We start from the raw sequence: 23,393 nt of genomic DNA, 5'->3' as shown, positions 1-23,393 counted from the left end.
TAAAGTCTAAAGCCCATTTTTCAAAGGATTCAATAAGTACCTGAGTTTGTAATGGCATTTTATTTGAGGGAGTAGGTTTCCCTACCCTTTGGTAGCTGTCACACCTCCTGACATATTCTTTAGCATTTTTGAAGATGGATGGTCAATAATATCCTAAATAAAGGATCTTATAGGTTTTCCTCTTGTTAGCAAAGTGTCGACCACGTGGCTCATTATGACATGCTTTCAGAATATCAGGCATTTCATCTTCCTTGATACACCTTCTGATCATAAAATCTAGCCCTGTTTTTTACAATTTGTTAGTGATCCATGAATATCTTGCACTTTCTTGAATAATTTTTCTTTTCTCTCTAGGAAACAAATGTGAAGGTAAATTCCTTGTAACCAAGTAATTAGCAACATCCGCAAACCAAGGAGTTTGAGTAGTTACTGCAAAAAGATATTCATCAGGAAACTTATCTTCAACCGGAGAGTCTTCTTTGATATTCTGAATCCTAGACAAGAAATCAACAACTGTGTTTTGTTTTGAGGTCTATCTAGCACAGTAATGTTAAATTCTTGCAAAAGTAAAAGCCATCTTGTAAATATGCCAGTACTAATAGATTTATTAATCAAATATCTAATTGAAGGGTGATCTGTATGAACAAAGGTTTCATAGCTTGTTATATAGTGTCTAAACTTATTAATTGCATGAACAATAACTAAAAATTCCTTTTCAGTCATGGTATAATTCAACTCAGTGGGAGTCAAATTCTTACTTGTCTAGTAAATGGCATAAGGAATCAAACCTCTCTATCCCAATATAGCTCCCAGAGCTGTATCTTAAGCATCTGTGGAAATATGGAAACGAAGTTTCCAATTTGGACCTCTTAAAATAGGTGCTCGAGGATTCCAACTGAATTCACAATCTTTTGTAAGAAATTTGAAGAGTCGAGATGTTATTTTAGTGAAGTTTTTTATAAACCTTCTATAGTATCCTGTCAATCCTAGAAAAAATCTAACATCCTTTTGGTAATTTGGAATTGATAACTTAGAGATGACTTCAACTTTAGATTTCTCAACTTTAATCCCATCTCCCGAAATGTGATGTCCTAAAAAAATACCTTCTGTAAACATCATAAAACATTTTTAATGGCTTAGTGAAAGGTTTGTTTCTTTACATCTTTTAAGAACTTTTCCAAATTTTCCAAAGCTTCTTCAAATGTGTTTCCATAGACTGTAAAATCATCCATATATACCTCTACAAAATCATGTATTACATCAGAAAAATTTCCTAGCACTACTCTTTGGAATGTTGTAGGAGCATTACACAGCCCAAAAGGAAGTACTCAGTAGGAAAACGTTCCCCATGGACAAGTAAATATGGTTTTATCCTGATCCTTAGGTGCTACCTAAATTTCATTACAACCACTAAAACCATCCAAGAACGAGAAATACTTCTTACCTGCTAATGTATCTAACACTTGATCTATAAATGGAAAAGGAAAGTGATCTTTAAGGGTTTCTTTATTCAATTCTCGGTAATAAATGCACACCCTCCATTTACCATTCGTTTTAGGAAAAATTACCAAAGGAGAAATGCATTGGCTATCTGAAATTGGGTAAATGAAGTTTACATTTAGTAATTTTTGGAGCTCTTCTTTTACAATTTCCCTAAGATTGGGATTCATTCTTCTGTGAGGTTGTCTGATCGGTCTACTATTTTCCTCAATATAGATATGATGGATACAAGTCTTAGGATCAATGCCTTTCATGTGTGTGTATTCCCATGCAAATGCAACAAAACGTTTTTGTAATGCTTTGGTTAGCTCTTCTTGTTGTAGTTTCTCCAAGTTTTTGTTTGTGTTGAAAGTCCTAACTGGGAAAATTTCAATTATAGAGCTACCAAACTCTTCCATAGAGTAGAGAGACATCTACCTAGATGACAAGTATTCAACATTAGATTTTTCTTGAAATTGTGCATGATCATATTCTGAATATGTTTCAAAATTTTCCAATGTATTCAAAATTTGACTATCTTCACTAATTTCTGACATAGTAAAGAGAGGTTGAATATCATCCTCATCACCAATCCATTCCTTGTCATCTATTTCTATGATTTGTAGGTTTTAACCCTCTATAGAGATTACCTGCATATGAATTCTAAAACACAGAAAAATAAACAATGTGAGAGCATAACACATAAAACACATACACAGAGTTTTTCCCCTGGATCCCAAAACCGGGACTACCAGCTTGATTTTCCATTATGTTCCTTTCAATGTTACAATAAATATTTATACATGCTAAAGCATCCAATACTATAGACCGAAAAAATAGCATCCAAAACCATGGACCGAAAACCATCGCGTCCAAAAAACATGTGCGAAAAACATGCACAAAACCATAGGTGGGTCCACCCAACCTAACATAGTGTCCAAAACCAAAATTTTCTAGGGCGCTGCCTAGGACCCCATAAAGTGGGGTTATGAATACACCTAAAACCCCATGTGACCCCCCTCCGCTACACAATCAGCGCAACGAAAGGGGGGCTCCGCCCTCCTCTAATCCCCTGTCTAACTACATGGTCTAGTCGTGGAAAGAATATAACATAACCCAAAATTCTCCCACTTCTTTTTTTCTTTACACAGGGGGCCACAAAAGAGCTTAGTCATTTTTCCAGCCCTGAAATACCCATTGTCTCTCTACACTAAGATAACTTCTCAGAGCTCATAGATTTTGTCAATGCATATACAGTATTCTTCAAAGTTTCCACCTTTACCAGCAACACCTTTTTGTCTTCTATCATATCCCTCACAAAGTGATACTGAACATCAATGTGCTTGTCTTTGAATGATATGCGAGGTTCTTTGCCAAGAAAATTGCACTTTGGCTATCACGGTCTATCCTTATAGCTCACTGTACTAACCCCATACTTGAACACAATCTCTGCAACCAAACTGCTTCATTGCTTGCATATGTGACTTCCATGTATTCTACCTTTGTAGTTGATAGTGCCACTACAGATTGTTTCTTACTCATCTAATTGACTGCACCTTCAAATAGGTTAAACACATACCCACTTGTAGATCTTCTCTGATCCAGATCTCCTGCACAGTCTACATCAACAAAGCCACGAATATCCAACATTTTTTCCAATCTTGGTCTTCCTTGGTAGCACAAACCATAATCACTAGTGCCACACAAATACCTGAAAACCTGGTTCACTGCTTTCCAGTGCTCCTTCCCTGGTTTTGACATAAACCTGCTCAATACTCCCACTGCATGTGCAATGTCTGGTCTAGTACAGACCATTGCATACATCAGGCTGCTGACTGCACTTTGATATGGAACATGGGACATGTCCTCTTCCTCTTCTTATGTCTTGGGACACTATTCAGCAGATAACCTCACACCTACAGGAATAGGAACCTTCACCGGTTTACTATCCTGAATATTAAACCTCTCCATTATTGTCTCGACATACTTCCTTTGGTTTAATGAGAGCTTCCTCTCTTCCCAATCCCTTTTAATTTCCATGCCCAAAATATAGTTTGCAGCACCAAGAACTTTCATGTCGAATTTGGAGGACAATTGGGTCTTCAAATCTTGGATAATTTCTTTGTCATTTCCAACCAACAACATATCATCCACATACAAGACTAGATAAATAACACGGTCACCAATTAATTTAAAATATACATAGTGATCTACTTTGCTTCTGGTGAAGGCAAGTCCCCGTATAAATGTATCAAAATTCTAATACCAAATCCTTGGTGACTGTTTTAACCCATACAAAGACTTTTTTAACTTGCATACCATTTCTTTCTTACCCTTCACCGCAAATCCTTCAAGTTGCTTCATGTATATTTCCTATTCCAGATCCCCGTGAAGAAATGTTGTCTTCACATCCATTTGTTCTACCTCAAAATCAAAAGCAGTAGCAACAGATAAAAGTAATCTAATAGAAGTTACCTTGGCAACAGGAGAAAAAATATCACAAAAATCAATTCCCGGCACCTGGGAATAGCCTTTTGCTACCAACCGAGCTTTGTATTTCTCCACCTTTCCTTCTGCATTTGTCTTCTTCTTGAACACGCATTTACTGCCAATGGGTTTTCTTCCAGGTAGCAACTCCACCAGATCCCAAGCCTTATTTTTGTGCAAAGATGCCATTTCATCAACCATGGCCTCTTTCCAAAGTTTTCCATCCTCTGAATCCACTTTCTAGCTACCTCCTTTCTCGAACTGATCTTCTCACAACCTGAGTTTGTGGCTCTTCATCTTCTGATTCCTCCTCTGCTGTAGAGTCAGATTCTTCCTCCTTTAGCTCAAACTCTATCTTCTCAGTTTTGGTTGGACTTCATGTTTAATAACATCTTTCACCTCTCTGAACACCACATCTCGGTTGTACACAACCTTCCTTATTACTGGGTTCCAAAGCTTATAACCCTTTAAACCATCCTTATACCCAATAAAGATGCACCTTTTAGATTTACTATCCAACTTGGTTCGTTTCTCATTTGGAACATGTACATATGCATCACATCCAAATACCCTCAGATGCGAAAGAGAGGGTTTCTTACCAGTCCATACCACTTGTGGAGTCCTATCCTCCAACGCTGATGAAGATGACCTGTTGACCAGGTAACATGCAGTATCCACCACCTCTACCCAGAATTCCTGTCCTAATCTGGCACCACTGAGCATGCTTCTTTCCCTTTCCATCAATGCCTTGTTCATTCTTTCTGCAACTCCATTTTGCTGAGGTGTATATGGAGTAGTCTTTTTCCGTGCTATACCACACTTCTTACAAAATTCTTCAAATTACTTGCTGCAAAACTCTCCACTATTATCTGTCCTCAACACCTTTATCTTCTTCTCTGTCTAATTTTCCACGAGAGCCTTAAATTCTTTAAACCTGTCAAAGACTTCAGATTTCTTCTTAAGGAAATATATCCATGTATTCCTTGAGAATTCATCTATAAATGATACAAAGTACATATACTTACCCAGCGATGGAACCTTCACAGGTCCAAACACATCACTGTGCACAAGCTCTAATATTTGTTTCACTCTCTTACTACTAGAGGGGAAACTCATCTGATTCTTCTTCCCATATACACAATTTTCACAGAAATCAAAATCTGGAGAGCTATTACTCATACCTTCTACCATACCTTTACCATGAAGTATTCGAAGGCCCTTCTCTCCAATATGTCCAAGCCTTTGATGCCACAGCACGGTCTTTTCTCCATAGACTATTAGATTTTCTGCTCCACTTTCAGGAACCACAGAACTGTTGAACCCATTAATAACAGTGCTACCTTATAGCTTGTACAGAGTTCCAATCCAAAATCCTCACATCAATACCAGTGCTCCCCAAACCATTTTGAATGTATCCTTCTCGAACACTATTTTTACACCTGCATCATCCAGCTTGCTTACAGAAATCAGATTTCTGGCTAATGCAGGAATATGCAGAACACTCAGAAGTGTTCTAACCCTTCAACCTTGCAACTTCAACTTTACTTTTCCGCGACCAATGATTCTAGCCTTCCTGTCATCCCCCAAGAAGACATCACTACTATCATATTTCTCATACTCACAGAACCACTCTCTATGGAGAGTGATGTGAAAGGATGCACCTGAGTCAATCGACCATGCGTCATGATCTACATGTGTACTTGAAGAGGCCAAGTACACATCCCCACATTCATATGAGGTGGTTTTCTCCTCTGCAGAAGGAGCATCGTCAGATCCATTTCCTTTATCAGGAGCTTTATATTTACAGTCCCTTTTGTAGTGCCCTTCCTTTCCGCATTTCCAGCACACCACCTTTACAGGTTTTCCTGGAGATTTAGATCTCCCTCTAGATTTAGATCTCCCACTCAATGACTTATTTTTGTTTATGTTTTGGGACCGTCCTCATACATACAAGGCATCACCATTTTGGCTCTCCGTATTTTTCCATCTCATTTCCTCTGTCAGCAAGGATGAGACTATTTCATCAAACTTCAAGGCATTTGCATTACTACCTATTGCAATAACCAGACTATCCCACGAATCTGGTAGAGAACACAAAAAACTGATGCACTTATCTTCATCTGAAATTTTAATATCAACAAATAATAACTGAATTACAATAGTATTAAATGCATTCATATGTTCTGTCACGGAGTCTCCATCTTTCATCCTCAGGTTATACAACCTTTTCCGCAGGAACAGTTTATTCACCAGAGACTTAGATTGGTACAAAGTCCCTAACTTGTCCCACAAAGCCTTTGCCGTAGCTTTTCCTAATACATTTAGCAATACTAAATCTAAGACACACAATCGTGTTTTGCTCTTTACCTTTTGATCCAACTTCTTCCATTCTTCATCAGACACTCCCATTGGTTTAGTACCCAGATCTACCACAATCCACTAATCTTCATCCACCAACAAATCCTCCATCTTGAGTTTCCACCACTCAAAACTTTGACCATTAAATTTCTCATTCTCTATCTTTCCACTGCTCGCCATCTTCTTTCACCAACAAAATCGATCTCACGGATCTTCCATTGAACAGGGTCGACCACAGGCTCAAGCGAAACCCCTCAGCAACAAAGGCGTTCCCTTGAAGCCAAAATTGCTCTAATACCAAATGTAGGTTTTAACCCTATACATAAATTACCTTCATATGAATTCTAAAACACAGAAAAATAAACAATGTGAGAGCATAACACATAAAACACATATACACAGAGATTTTCCCCTAGATCCCAAAACCGAGATTACCAGCTTGATTTTCCATTATTTTCCTTTCAATGTTACAATACATATTTATACATGCAGAAGCATCCAATACCATGGATCGAAAAACCATCGCCTCCAAAACCATGGACCGAAAACCATCGCGTCCAAAAAACATGTGCAAAAAAAATGCACAAAACCATAGGTGGGTCCGCCCAACCCAACATAGGGTCCAAAACCATAAAGTGGGGTTATGGGTACACCTCAAACCGCATGTGACCCCCCTCCACTACATAATCAGTGCAATGAAAGGGGGGCTCTGCCCTCCTCTAACCCCCTGGCTAACTACTGTTGGAAATAATACTGAGAGGGGGGGGTGAATCAGTATTATCACATTAATAAAACTTTTTCATTTCCATAATCAGATTCATATATGCTACTTCCACAACTTCTTATGATTAAGTTAATTGATCTTCAATGAGTGCATTAGAACATTATCAACCATATTATCAGATAACAGATGCCGTAATAGAGAATAGATCATCACACATAAGGCACACACATGAACACCATGATATAAGGTGCAAACCCAATGCGAGAGAAAAACCACCTCCTGCAAGTCATCTCAATCTTCTTCTTAATAAGAAAATCCTTTTACAATATTTGTATTGGTGCAGTCTTATACCAGTGCGGGAGCTACAACCCCCTTTGCTCTTGTACTAGCTGATCCATTTACTAGTACGTAGGCTGCTACCTGCTACAATGCTCCAAAGATCTCCCTTAGCTTTTGTACTAGCTTAGATACTAGTACATAGGCGCTGGCCTACAATCTTCTCTCCTCCAGGTACCACGTTTCATCAATTTTCAGACTGGATGCACTGAATCACAACACATAATCTGAAAGGCCACTTTTCATCCAATTTTCATACTGGACCCAACAACAACATTGAAGCTCATAATCAAACAACCTTCTGAATCACCCAATCACCAGATCCATACATATACAATGATATTACGAGAGTTATCAACCAGATATAGTACATAAAGATAAGTCATTAATCATGTTGTTATCTGAACTCAATACCAGTAACCAAACATCAGTTATGCACCCAAAACCCTGCAGAATAGTCAAAGGCAGTTAAAACAAATTTTAAGCAGGGATCACAACTTCACTGGTATAGATCTACGGATATCTGTACTACCTCCGCACCTGCGCCTTCTGTGGCGCTGCTGTGGCGTCTCCGCACTGCGCCTTCTGTGGCGCCTCTGTGGCGTCTCCGCACTGCGCCTTCTGTGGCGCCTCGGCACTGCGCCTTCTGTGGTGCCTCGGCACTGCGCCTTCTGTGGCGCCTCTGTGGCGTCTCTGCACTGCGCCTTCTGTGGCGCCTCCACACTGCGCCTTCTGTGGCGCCTCTGTGGCGTCTCCACACTGCGCCTTCTGTGGCGCCTCTGTGGCATCTCCGCACTGCGCCTTCTGTGGCGCCTCCACACTGCGCCTCTGTGGCGTCTCCGCACTGCGCCTTCTGTGGCGTCTCCACACTGCGCCTTCTGTGGCGCCTTCGCACTTCCGTAGCTGCAGCGCTCGAGAGATCACCCTTCACAGATTCGCTTTCAACTTCACTTTCATAGATCAAACTTTCAAAACAATAACCCAATATTTCAAATCTTAAGATATTCGATTTGCAAGAATGAATTAGCCAAGTGATCTCCTTTGCTTTATATAGGCTTAGGTCTTTCACAATACCACGGGCCAAAACCATAGGATCAAAAAAACTGTTGGACTAATACCATGAACCAACCATGAAAGTACGTGAGATCAACACTTTTGACGAAGTACCGTGGTCCAAAACCATAGGTTCAAATACCAAGGACTAACTACCATGGACCAAAGGTAAGTTCTCCAACATATACGCACTTTTCCTCATAGGTTCAAATACCAAGGACTAACTACCATGGACCAAAGGTAATTTCTCCAACATATACGCGCTTTTCCTTGCATGAAAGTGCGTGAACTTTTTCTCTACATGAAATAAACTTTTCTCTGCATAAAAGTGCATGAACTTTTCCCTACATGAAATAAACTTTTCTCTGCATAAAAGTGCCTGAACTTTTCTCTTCATGAAATAAACTTTTCTCTGCATATAAGTGCGTGAACTTTTCTCTACACTATGATTTATTATCTGAGATGAGTGGGTTGCCATCAAGTACAACATATGTATCATAATGCCAACAATCTCCCCCTTTGGACTTGATGGCAACAACAACCAATCACTCTCCCCCTTTGACATCAATGGCAAAGGGTTATGCTCCCCCTAAGAACATGCTCCCCCTGACTATAAACCAGATCTGCAAAGAAGAACCATAATCCATGACCATGAAAGAGATAGAGACGTATTGTAGCAATAATCAGACCAGCATCCAAGATCTCCTTCTGTACGTCCTCCATAATGCCAACAATGCATTATAAGCTCCCCCTGAGTACCTGTTGAAATCTCTGAATGAGCTCCCCCTTTGTATATGTCATGGTGCACCAATCTGATCATGCTCTTTCTGAGAACAAGCTGAAATGTCTGCTCTGCTATATAGTGTTGTTCATGCTCAGGCTCCCCCTGACTGTAAGCAAGGTCTACAAAAGGATGTTCTACATCACAAATGACCTTCCTAAAAGATTCAATACATACATCCATCACCCAACCAAGTGGGGATATATCAGAAAAATGAAAACCAAATACATTACATCTTCATCCCAGGCATAGTGGGGAAACCAACATAGGTCGTTACATGACCTGAAGAGATGACACTATTACATCATGAGTATTGATATGACATCACCTAAATAAGATGAACATCAGCAACAACACTTTATGATCTGCTCCATAGTATCTGTCAACAGCAACTAGACCAGAAACTTGTATTAGTGCATGAATCATCAAGGTATGTCTGCATCAACAGAATTTCACATTCTATGTGAGAAACATCATATCCATCTAGATCTACATGAATCAAGTATCATCAATTGGGAATATCTGCATTAATCAACATATGTATGAAACAATCCTATCATCATATAGATAAGAGCTCATTATCATCATGTCTCCGACAATGCAACTTTGAATAATCATCCCTGTATCCAACCAACAATCCTCATCCATTTGTGCGAAGAATGAAAGGAATCATAACTATAATATATGATCTTTATGCATATGACGATAGCAGCATATGAGTGACTCAACATCAAGAATATGTGAATTCAAGCTAAGTTCTTCCCATGCAAGCATCATTAGAGAATCAACCATAAATCTGATCCAAGAACCATGTGAACAATTCATAACCATAGCAAGATGAATCATTTATCCATATAAGTATCATCACCAAGGACTATTAACCATAATGCCAATAATGCATTAAGTCCATATGCTCCCTCTAAACCTGTGCCATCTGTTTGATCATAAATATCAATAAGAAGTATCAAGACATCATCAATATCAAGTTAGAACCAAAACACTTCTAACCATCATATCCACACATCATTATTATTAACTAGAGAAAAACTGATCCTTCTCTTGAATATGTCCCTACTGCCTTTCTTCAAAAAATCATATACGCGACTGTGCAGTAACTAACTCGCGTATATATGCAACTTTACTTTATGGAATTTGCATATGAGATTCAGGACACTGAAGTTTTGTACTTTCAGCTCCCTCTGATTCTGGTATGTCTGTACGTTGTGCAGTGCCACCTTTTTCTGACTGTACTTCCTTTTTCCTCCATATCTTCAAGCGTGATGATGACATTTTCTCCTTTTGATATGGTGCCCACACTTTGTTCCTGCATTCCTTAGCTATATGTCCAAGCTTGTTACATGCATAACATCTTACATGTTTCAAATTCCTCCTGTAACAATCAGCAGCTTTGTGACCAAACATATTGCAAGCAAAGCAATATCCATAAAAGTACCTTGAATGTGATGATCTTTCTGCATAATGGTCTTGAACCCTTCTTCTTCTACATCTAGCTGCAACATGTCCAAGATTATGACATACATAACATTCAACATTATTCATAGGAGGAGTAAAGGATTTTCTTTGAGGAATCTCTTTTCTTTGTTGATGATGAGATTGATATTTCATTTCTTCATTGATCACTTTAGATTTCTCTTTAGAGTTCCTTGCCTCACCTTGTGAACTAGATTCACCTTCAACAGATTCATGGAAACCAAGACCAGTCTTTATAGCAGGAGACCTTTGACTACTAAGAATATCATCCAAGACTTTAGAACTATCTTGAAATTGTAAAAGCTTATCCTTTTCTTCTAGTTTACCTTTCAAGATATTTACCTCAACCTGAAGCTGTTCTTCCTTTTCAAGAGATTGCTTTTTCAAATCTTCTTCAGCTTTCTTTCCTTCTTCCATTTGTTCCCTTAGTTTGAGAATCTCCTTTTCTTGTTCTTCATTCAGATCCTGCTGCATTTGACGAACTCGGAAGGCACATTCTAGTTGAGATTTTAAGCTGGTGACTTCGTTTTCTTGTTTTGCAATAGATTGGAGTAGATCTGTATTCTGCTTCTTTGATTCTTCAAGATCTCCTTTTAGTGAGAGGATTGTAGCTTCAAGATTTTCATAGTAGCTGGATCTATCTTTGAGTTTCTTGATGGTTGTGCTTCTTTCGTTGACTTCTTTTCTTAATGATGTCACTTAATGCTGCAATTTTTGACATTGGTCTTCCTTGTCCTTGAGTAGCTTTCTTACCTTGTTTCCTTCTTCTAGTTGGGCCTTTAGTTTGGTAGCTTCTTCTTTGAAATCACATTCCCTTTTGTTCAATAGATCTTGTTGATCTCTAATTTTGTCTGTCAGCCTTTTAAATTCTTCCTCTATTTGATATCTTTTTTGTTCACCCATAAGAGCAAATTCAGTAGTTTCACTATCACTTTCATCTCTTCCAAAAGGAAAGATAGCTGGAACATTAGAGGATAATATATTCATACCTGATAATGATTCTGAATCTGATTCTGAATCTGAAGAGCTTCTTATACCTAATCCCCAATCGATTCTCCCACTGTCATAGTTCTTCTGAGATGACTTCTTTTTCTTAGGTGCTTTCTTCTTAAGCTTCTTTCCCATTGTTCCACGAATCTCCTTCAAGCGATCAAGCTTCTATCAAAGGACCTGCTCTGATACCAATTGTTGGAAATAATACTGAGAGGGGGGGGGGGTGAATCAGTATTATCACATTAATAAAACTTTTTCATTTCCATAATCAGATTCATATATGCTACTTCCACAACTTCTTATGATTAAGTTAATTGATCTTCAATGAGGGCATTAGAACATTATCAACCATATTATCAGATAACAGATGCCGTAATAGAGAATAGATCATCACACATAAGGCACACACATGAACACCATGATATAAGGTGGAAACCCAATGCGGGAGAAAAACCACCTGCTGCAAGTCATCTCAATCTTCTTCTTAATAAGAAAATCCTTTTACAATATTTGTACTGGTGCAGTCTTATACCAGTACGGGAGCTACAACCCCCTTTGCTCTTGTACTAGCCGATCCATTTACTAGTACGCAGGCTGCTACCTGCTACAATGCTCCAAAGATCTCCCTTAGCTTTTGTACTAGCTTAGATACTAGTACATAAGTGCTGGCCTACAATCTTCTCTCCTCCAGGTACCACATTTCATCAATTTTCAGACTGGATACACTGAAGCACAACACATAATCTGAAAGGCCACTTTTCATCCAATTTTCATACTGGACCCAACAACAACATTGAAGCTCATAATCAAACAACCTTCTGAATCACCCAATCACCAGATCCATACATATACAATGATATTATGAGAGTTATCAACCAGATCTAGTACATAAAGATAAGTCATTAATCATGCTGTTATCTGAACTCAATACCAGTAACCAAACATCAGTTATGCACCCAAAACCCTGCAGAATAGTCAAAGGCAGTTAAAACAAATTTTAAGCAGGGATCGCAACTTCACTGGTATAGATCTGCGGATATCTGTACTACCTCCGCACCTGTGCCTTCTGTGGCGCTGCTGTGGCGTCTCCGTACTGCGCCTTCTGTGGCGCCTCTGTGGCGTCTCCGAACTGCGCCTTCTGTGGTGCCTCCGCACTGCGCCTTCTGTGGCACCTCTGTGGCGTCTCCGCACTGCGCCTTCTGTGGCGCCTCCGCACTGCACCTTCTGGGGCGCCTCTGTGGCTTCTCCGCACTGCGCCTTCTGTGGCGCCTCCACACTGCGCCTCTGTGGCGTCTCCGCACTGCGCCTTCTGTGGCGTCTCCGCACTACGCCTTCTGTGGCGCCTTCGCACTTCCGCAGCTGCAGCGCTCGAGAGATCACCCTTCACAGATTCGCTTTCAACTTCACTTTCATAGATCAAACTTTCAAAACAATAACCCAATATTTCAGATCTTAAGATATTCGATTTGCAAGAATGAATTAGCCAAGTGATCTCCTTTGCTTTATATAGGCTTAGGTCTTTCACAATACCACGGGCCAAAACCATAGGATCAAAAAAACTGTTGGACTAATACCATGAACCAACCATGAAAGTACGTGAGATCAACACTTTTGACGAAGTACCGTGGTCCAAAACCATAGGTTCAAATACCAAGGACTAACTACCATGGACCAAAGGTAAGTTCTCCAACATATACGCGCTTTTCCTCATAGGTTCAAATACCAAGGACTAACTACCATGGACCAAAGGTAAGTTCTCCAACATATACGCGCTTTTCCTTGCATGAAAGTGCGTGAACTTTTTCTCTACATGAAATAAACTTTTCTCTGCATAAAAGTGCGTGAACTTTTCTCTACATGAAATAAACTTTTCTCTGCATAAAAGTGTGTGAACTTTTCTCTTCATGAAATAAACTTTTCTCTGCATATAAGTGCGTGAACGTTTCTCTACACTATGATTTATTATCTGAGATGAGTGGGTTGCCATCAAGTACAACATATGTATCATAATGCCAACAACTACGTGGGCTAGTCGTGGAAAGAATATAACATAACCCAACATGATTGCTTTTGCTAGAGGATACAGAGTAAATTTCTTTGTTGAATTACCATCAGAAATATACATTTCACTAGATCTACAACTAATAAAAGCATCAACTGTGGCCAGCCAAGGTCTTCCTAATATGAGTGGGTGTCCTCCTAAATTATTCTTGGGAGTTAAGATCATGAAATCAACATGATATTCCCAAGAATCATACTGAAATATCTTCTAGCACACCATCTATTTTGATTACTGATCTATTTGCAAGTTGCAGTAAGGTAGGTGTGTAAAGAATATTGGGAAGTTTAAGCTGCTCCAAAGTTTGTCTACTCATGATGTTAATTGTTGCCCTTAAGTCAATCAATGTACTCGGAATTTCAATTCCATTTATAAGTGTCTCGAAAATTGGACTTCCTGGATCCACATATTTTTGTATGGAAATTTTTCCCATCATTATGTCTATTACGTTTCCTACCAGGTGAATTCTTTTTGTTTCTTTTGCTTTTCTCCATGGTCTTTTTATGCCCAACTCCTTTATTGTCTTGGCTAGAATTGGAATTTCTCTAATGGCTTGTAGTAAAGGAATTTTGATACAAACATTCTTCAATTCATCTAGAAAATCATAATTGGGCAACAAGATCTTTTTTTCTACCCCTCCATCACTTTGTAGTCTCTCAGGAAAAGGAGGTGTAGAAGTAGATGCTAGTTGCTCAATGATAGGGGTTGTATTCATTGGTTCTTTTTGTTTTTTTTTCAATGTTTTGGTTTTGGAGAGATGTTTCCTCAAAACGTTTATTGACTTTTAGAGAATCTTCCTCAGAAGTGTATTTTTCTTCAATAAGTACAGTAGGTCTTTCCTTTTTCTAATATCCTACCAGATCTTAGTTGAACATCATTAAGATCTAGAGGAGTAATCATGTAAGTTGCAAATTGTTGTCCATCTCCCATGTAAGCATTTTGAGGGTTTTATTGTTGGGGTTTGGTAATGGTTGGGCAAGTAGCTGATTTGGTTTCTACTGAAATGGTAGCAAGAGTTGAGGATTTTGGCTTCGTTGTGGAGGTTGTTGTGGAAATGGCAATGAAAGTTGAGGATTATGATTTTGAGGTTGTGGCTGCTGACTTTTTTGCTGATTATGTGGGGGAGGATAATTCTGATAGGATGGAGGATATTGATAATATTGAGAAAATATCCCATAGGGATTTTGTACCCCTTGTGCCCACGGTTGAGATTGATACTAAGATTGAGGTTGAGGCCAAGGTTGCTTCCAAGAATTCCAATTTGGTGGGGGTTGAAGATACATTTAATTATTAAATCCCTGAGTTTGTGGCCCCAACCAAGGTCTTCTTGCAACAAAACAAAGAGATTCTATAGAATTTGGGATTGTTTCCTCTTGAAAGACAGCCTTAAGACTTGGGATTGAAGGACAACCCTTGGTTTCATGGCTTTCCGAACAGATCATACAAGTTTCTATAATTTTTGCATCTAAAGGGCATTCCCTTAGAGCATGTTTCTTTTTGCATTTTGGACAAAAAATGGCTAAAGTACCAGCCTCTGTTTTCTACTTGTTTTTAATTTTAAGGGTGTCTAGTTGCTCACTAAGGCTCCTTAGAATGTCAGTTTTAAACTCATCAAGCATATTGCCAATTTCTGCCTTGCTTACAGAACTAGTTGCAGATTTGTTTGCTCTAACAAGTGAAGGATCTCTCGGGCCTTTCCTGTTTTAGATTTCCGTCTTGAGAGATGAACACATAGCTCTCCTATATCACTCAATGGAAGTTGAGAGATATCTCCCTTCCCCATCATGTTAAGGATATCTATCCACTCATCTCTAATGGCTTTTAATAAAAGAGCTTTTGGAGTTTCTTCATCTAAATTATTCATCTTTTCTCTTTTCAAATTATAGTTGAATCTCTCAATCAAATCTTATAAGTTTTCATCCTCTCTTTGCATCATTTTGAACACCTCATCTTTATGATTTGTATGCATGCAGTAATCCAAGTACCTATCCAAAAATTCCTTTTTCATGTCATTCCATGTTCTAATGGATTGAGTGACTAACCCCATGAATCATTTCAAGCAAGATCCTTTCAATGTTGAAGGAAACAATTTAAGTTTTTGAGAGTCTTATAGATAGTCATAAGTTCTGCACAAGACTTCAAAATTAAACAAAAATGTTTCAGGGTCCTCACTTCTCAACCCATAGAAGTTTGGGGGGACAGATGGTGAGATATTTTTCATTTTGGTATGTGTTTCTTCATCCACTATAGGGAATCCAAAAGAGTTATCTATTTCCATATTTCCTCTACCTCCTCCATTATTACCTCTACCTCCTCCATTATCTCCTCTACCTCTCCCTCTACCCCCTCCTCCAAACAGTGAGAATTCTCCATCTTGTTCCTCTTCTGCCATTATAGTTACCTCAGACTCAGTATAGGGTTCAACCTGCAAGGTTATTCCCTCCTCCTTTGGTTCTTCTATTAATGGAATATGGGAGAGAGGTTCTACTTCTTCTTCTCCACTAGGTACTCCTAATTCTTCAACTATAATGGGCTCTCTTGTGGAGGTAAGAAAAATTGTTCCTACTATTGGAGATTCCAATCTTGGTAGAAGAAGTAAGAGATTCTTTTGATTGGATTTATGCCCTTGGAATTTCAGGAGTCCTATGGCTGGGAGTATGAGTTTGCGATTGAGGTGTGTCTTTTCTTGCTCTCGGTGGAGTAGGTGGTGTTGTAGGAATCAAACTTCTGCCCCTAGCTATAAATCTACACCTAAAGTCTCTTTCTCTATGCATGTCATTGCTTTTTTTTTTGAATGTAAGAGACAAGGCTACCTAGTTACACTTCCCCGGCAATGACGCCAAAATGTTTGGTCAATTTAGTGTCCTAAATTTCTCTACATAAATTATCAATCCGGGTATTGTAAACTAATGAAGTGTAGTGCATTGTTTGTGCTAGATGACTCTTCCTACTTCATTGTTTTTGTGTTTTATGTTGTTTTGGGGGTTTTTGATCCTTTATTCCCTAATTATTTACAATATAACTAACAAAAATATTAAATCTAACTTTTGTAAAGACTGCTAAGAACCTAAAGAAATGAGAATTAAAAGAGGTTAAGTAAGATTTGGAAGCAAAGTTTAATCGAGAAATGAAAACAGAGTTTCTATTTTTTCTCTTATCATTATTTCGAAATCGTGAACTAAAAACTAAAAAGGAAAATTGCAACTACTGTCTAAGCAATTATAGAAACAAAACTAAATCAAATACTAAAACTGAAAGTGAAATTGCAACTAATGCCTAATCTATTATAAAAATAAAACTAAATGAAATACTAAAAATGAAAGTGGAATTGCAACTAAAAAAAACTAAATGAAGTACTTAGTTACTCTGCCTCTCAATTTTGGGAGAAAAACCTCCTTGTGATGACATTTTGAGGAATTTTGTACTTCATTATTCTAAGAGAAAATAAATGCAAAAATGCATAAAAGACTCATTGTATGAATGAAGTATTCAACCACTTAGTTTAAGATGAGTTATCAACTAGAAGGGCTCTTTAGAAACATTCATTAACACCATGAGTTGATAAACTAGTAATAAAATGGCAAGAACAGTAATGGCACTGATCAGTCTACTTGAAAACTTAAAGACTAGTGAAATAGTAAATGAAACAAACTACGTTACACTACTGAATTTCAACTTCAAAAAGAAGCTATTCTACACTAAAAGAAGCTATTCTGCATTAGTAAGAACATGATAAGGATTGCATTATAAACAAGGTTAGTATGGAAATTAGTATGAACACCGTGAGAGAAAATGATGAATTTACAGTTTTAGCTAGAAAAGGCAAAACAAAATGAAATAAAATCTCAGTCAGCGCAGGGGCCCTCTGCAACTGATCAGGGTACACGTGCTTAATCAATCTCCAAGAAACTCTTTCATATATCCATAAAACTTGCGGTCTTCATATTAAAAAAACACAGGAAATGAGGTTTTCAAAATTACAGAACAGTAAGTTTAAGTTCAATACATCAAGAAATTCAAACTCCTTCTGAGTTCTTTACATAGGTATTTATAATAAAGTTATGCAACTGTTTGTGGAGAAAAGTAAGCTACAGCCAAAAACACGTAGAAGACAGGCACACAGAATTTTCTTCCTCGGTTGTTGGAAGCATAAATCCAAGATGATGGCTATTGGATTCGGTTGCACAGATGGCTATTGGAGTCTATGTGTTTAGGAATTTGTTTCGGATAACGCTTCCCATCACTTTGAAACATGTTGATTATTCACAAAGAAGAGTCCTGTTGCCTTCAGTCTCTACGTTTGACTTCTCCATTGACCGAAGTCTTGTACCATCTTCCTTGTCGACCTGGGCTAGGTGAATAGGACACGGTCCATGTCACGATGATTTCCAAGCTACCCATGTAGTTATTTTCTCCTCCTAACACATGGAACCTGTTAAAGCATGGAAGTAGCTGCAGAACAACCGATTAGCTGCAGAAGAGGCTGAGTTTCGTAGCTAAAAGACAAAAATTTATTCAAATAGCAAAACATAAAAGCATAACATGTAAATCACTAAATTTCCTCCTTAAGGCAATATATACTGGTCATTTATAATAGGAATGCATTTCTTCATGCAAAAACAAAGAAAAAGTGATGAGAAGAGTTGCTAGGGAAGGAGTCGTTTTGAGACTCAAAAATTCTTTGCCATCTTCTTCTTCTACTGGAAAAAGTGAATGGTGATGTGGTTCTTACTACACCACGTGACTAAATGTGGGGGGTGGAGTGGGTTGGTGTTGGAGAATTTTTTTGTTCTTGTTTTTATGATTGAATGGAAACTATAATGCAATGCAATTTTCTACTTTTGAAATTAAATATGCCTAATGCAAATATTTTTTGTTTTTGCAAAAAGTAAAAAGAAATGAATCAACTAGGGAATACAACAATGCATACTTTGACACCTCCTTGGAAACACGCCAAAAAGTGATGAGCCTCGGTATTGCAACAGGAATTCTGCAACTCCCAAAGCTACTGACTTTAATTAGCAACTCGGGGTTCGTGAAAACTTAAGAGGTATCATCACTATATGTGCAACATACAATGTGTCCTTCCTTTGTTGTCATGATGTAATGGAGTGCATGTATTGAAGTCAATTTCTAAACTAATTGCAAAAAATAAAATGTTCGAAATAGAACCTTAACCTATTGCAAGAGAGAAAGTACAAGGAAAGAAGCATATTCTAATTGCATAAAGATCATGAACTAAATGTAAAAGGAACCTAGCTTAACCCTATTTATCACATGTGATGATTTAAACTAACTGAGCATGAAATGTGATCTAGAGAGTACTAACTGGTGTGTTCATGTGTAAATATTAAATAACTCATTTTTTAACATCATTTTGCTTTATAAATGAAAATGGTAATCTTTCATTGACCTTTGGCAGGAGAGACAAATGTGGAGCAAGAGGGTTAAAATGGTCTTGACAGAATGGAGGTCAAGTAGAGGCCTAATCCCACCTTCAATGATGATTTTTCTCAATTTGGGCTCAAAACAGCCTTTCCTACAGGATGCTACAGTGATTTCCTACATGATGCTACAGTGATTTCCTATAGGATCCCCTAATTTACTACAGGATGTTACAGATTTACTATACGACATTATAATTCATCAAATGACCAAGAAAATCAAATCCAAGTTGAATGGGACAAATTTTTTTATTAACTAGGATGTCTTCGGTCCCCATTCCAAGTGCAGTCACTCAAAAATACCTTTGTTAACCCATGCTAAAAAATAGAAAAACATTACTGGTCAAAAAAGTAGAAATTTGAGAACTAGTGAGCTAGTAAATATAAAATATGCCTAACCTAATCAAGTGAAAATGTGGTGGGGTAATTTTTGTTATGAAATACATTTTTTCTGTGATGTAATGTGAGTGGAACCAACTCGATTGAAGCTCATTAGAATTCTCTAAAAAATAGCAGAAATTTATTGTTCTTTACCACAAAGGGGTTCCATAAATCTAGATTTGGGAATAAGAAGACTAATCCAAGCAGCTCAATGATTACTATGAACTTCCAAAGCTTTTCCAAACATGAAATAATGCTTTTGGTCCTACAAAAGAACTTACATGATCAATCATTTAAGTCAATCCTACAACAAGAAATTATTAATACTAAATGCAGAAATAGAAAGAAATGAAAACAAGAGATGCATGCGAATAAGAAGTGAAAAGAAGTAAAGAAAATGATACAAAAGGGCTATGAGGCTCTTGGGATCACAAAGCCCAAGGAAAATCAGAGAAATATGGAGGAGAACGAGATTTAGAAGCTGAACATGACACCAATCTTCATTATTTTCATTAATATAGTTACATCCCTACAAGAAAATACAATGGAGCTGCAAAAATACAAGTTCTCTCCACAATAACACTAATGAAAATATCTGCCTATAGGAAAATTGGACTTGGTAGTTATACAAAATGATTAGGAATAATTCCCCATGAAAGGAGGAATATTTCCCCACAAAATCCCTTGATCAGTGGATGTCGTCCCCAATACTAGGAATCTGCATTAAATGGCAGGGCACAGATTCCTAGATTTTCTCAATCATTGGAGTTCCACAATATGTACCATATTTAAAAATATATTGTTGATTTATTATTTATTATTGATCCTCCTGTAGTAGGGAACAAGTACTAAATTGTCTCCTCCTCGAAATATTCATAATTTGTCCAACATTCTCATAATATTTCACAAAAATAATTAATACTAGGCACAAATATCCAATTATACATAAATCTTCCTAATGAATATATCAAAGTTAAAAATAAATTATCTAATAAAGAAAGAGAGGTTTAATGTGCTGAAGGTTGGTCATAGGCCCTAATTTATGTTTAATTCAGAGGCATGGACCTTAATTTATGTCAAATTTAGAGGCCCATCACTAATGCAGCTCCTTTTATCCTTAGTGAAGCCAACTGGATCTTTATGTCATCTTCTTGAAGGTTCTGAATTCTACAGTATACCTCCATCTGTTGAATCCAATTGTCAAATTTTTCTGCATTCACCTCTCCGCTGTAGATGGGATGTTCAAATTTTATCTCCAATTTCAATAATTGAGTCTTTCCTTTTGGGGTATTTGAATGAGTATGGGCATTTTGAGTGGTGGTAGTGGAAGATGATGTTGTGTGAGATGATGGAAATGATGAGGAAGATGATGAGGATGGTGGAGATGGAGGTGTCTCTCCACCATTCCCTTTGGAATCCTTCTACTCATATTTTTCGTCCTCTGATATTCCTTCTCCATGTGGAAGTTTAGAGCTCTCTCCAACCATTTTAGTGTTCCTCTCTTCATAGAGGAATTTAACCATCTTAGTTAAAGTGAAGAAAGCTTTCTTGAATTCTTTCTCCTCTAAAGACGAACCTTCAGTCTCTCTTTCTTCAAACATAATGGCTCTGGATTCAGGCTTAGAAATTGGTACTGCTTATACCTCTTCAATCTCAATTGATGGAAAAACTTGAGGAGTTTCAAGTGTAGCTGGAATTCGAACTTTGGTTGGTGGATATTATGGCCTTGTGGCTCTCTTTCTTCTAGGCATTACCTCAGGAGCTGCAACCAAAGCTTCCCTTCTCATTTATGCAACTTTAACCTTGTAAGCATCAGAATTTTGCAACCATTAAAACCCTACTTGCAAAAACTCAAGCAAATAAGAAATTCAACCTTTGCTTTCATACCAACTTGATCTGTTTTTGTATGATTAGTTCTTTTGTGCTAATAATAATTATGATTTATAAACATGTGCTTGCTTATTTCTTCTTGTGTTGAGGTTTCATTGGTTGTTTGTGAATACAATCTATTAAATTTCCTTAAGTTTAAAAGGAAATTCATGATCAAAATAGCTTCAGAAACAAATACTGAACAACAAACATTCACAGTTAAACAAACCATCAAATAGACACTTTAACATTGTTTTGATGAAGGAGTTCACTCCTCCTAGGCTACATCTCCTTGGTCCAACTTCAATGGCTTGGGCCTCTATATTAGCTCAATGTGGAAAAATTATGTTTCACAAAGCTCTATCTCTCTTGATACCTACACCAATGTGTTCAGAATGTCCAAATTAGCTAACATCTCTTTCTAAGCTCAATTTGGTCAAAAATTGACTTCTCTAGAGCTCAGTCAGTATTTTCCGAGAAAAGCTTCATTAAATCTGGAATGACTCTAGTTAATGCGCTAAATCTAGTGGCAGGCACAAATTTGGGGACACCGCCAAATCTGATGCCATATTAAATTAAGGGTTAACTAAGGTTAAGCTATACTTAATTAATTTTAAAACCCAGATTAGCGCATAATCTCGTGATTAGTGCTAACTGCAACCGTTATGTCTTGTGGGTTTTAATGTCATATCACATGTGGAGTTAAGGTTGCATTAACCATTGGAGCAGAGCCGAAACCATCGGATTACTAACAGTTAGGCATTATGGTATCGTTCACATGTGGAACCATCATAGGTTTGGTTAACTGACCACTGGAGTTACTGTAACCTTAACCATGTTGCGTTCACATACCATGGCACTAACTGTTGCGTTTTTGTATTGTTAGAGTAGCCGGATAAACTGTAAGCACTTGTGGTTTGTTTTGCTATGTTCACATGGGTGGAGTGTTGGCTTGTGGGTTGGCCATCCCCTAACTGCCAACCTCCAAACCACTTGAGATTAAATATATGTGGAGTTCATATATGGTAAGAACTACTCGGTAGCGAAGGTGGTGAGGCATATGTTTTGTGTGTGGTGGGTCATGGGTTCGACCCCAAATTCTCCCAACATATCTTCACAGTGTAGACCTCCAACCCGACCTTTGGGAGGTGCCACATGGCAGCCTCCAGGTTTTTCACATGGTGTTCTTCTATTGGTCCAAAAATCCACCAATAGAAATGCGCCAACACACCACTATACAACCCAACCAAACGATGACATGTTTCCATCCCTGATTCACCGTTGACCTGTGTTGACCATGCCTAGTCACATGCCACGTCAGAAATACAGACTGTTGGTTGTGTAGTGACTGGGCATTTTTTTCCTAAGAAAGGTATGTTTCAAGTAGTTTGGGAATCATTGGCGAAAAAGGCAAGATGATCAATGGTGACAATGTCTCACTGGTGAGGGAAAGAAATCATCCGAAAATAGGATGAGACTATAGCTACCATAATGTAAATCCAAGTATGTCCTAGTAAGAGTTCATAATCTAATTTTCCATCGATGACTTCTACCAAGACTACTTTAATAGATAATTGTATTGGTAAGGAATTGATCATTTTCTAAGGATTATATAATGTTCCATTGAATGCTTTGAGTGTCACTTGTTATTGAGTAAGGGAAGGATAACCTAAATCTTTCGAACATGAAATCCACAAGATGCAAGTAGAGGCGCCTTTATCCACAATGGTATGGAAGATGTTTTTTCCTTTGACCACACCTTAAATCATAAGTGCGAGTTGGGGTGGAAGTTTAGGTGTACAATATCATGATTGAACACAATGAAACTTAAATATTAGGTATCTACTCCTTCAATGGCTGATTGGGATAAATATTGAACTATATTATAACTTTGTGCATCTCTCGCATGGCGGTTAAATGATGATTTATGAATCACCC

The sequence above is a fragment of the Pinus tabuliformis genome, chromosome X (assembly GCF_031772625.1).
Source record: "Pinus tabuliformis cultivar Carrire ecotype Pingquan chromosome X, CPIR1, whole genome shotgun sequence".
NCBI classification, from domain to species: domain Eukaryota; kingdom Viridiplantae; phylum Streptophyta; class Pinopsida; order Pinales; family Pinaceae; genus Pinus; species Pinus tabuliformis.
Note: the sequence above shows the minus strand (reverse complement) of the source record.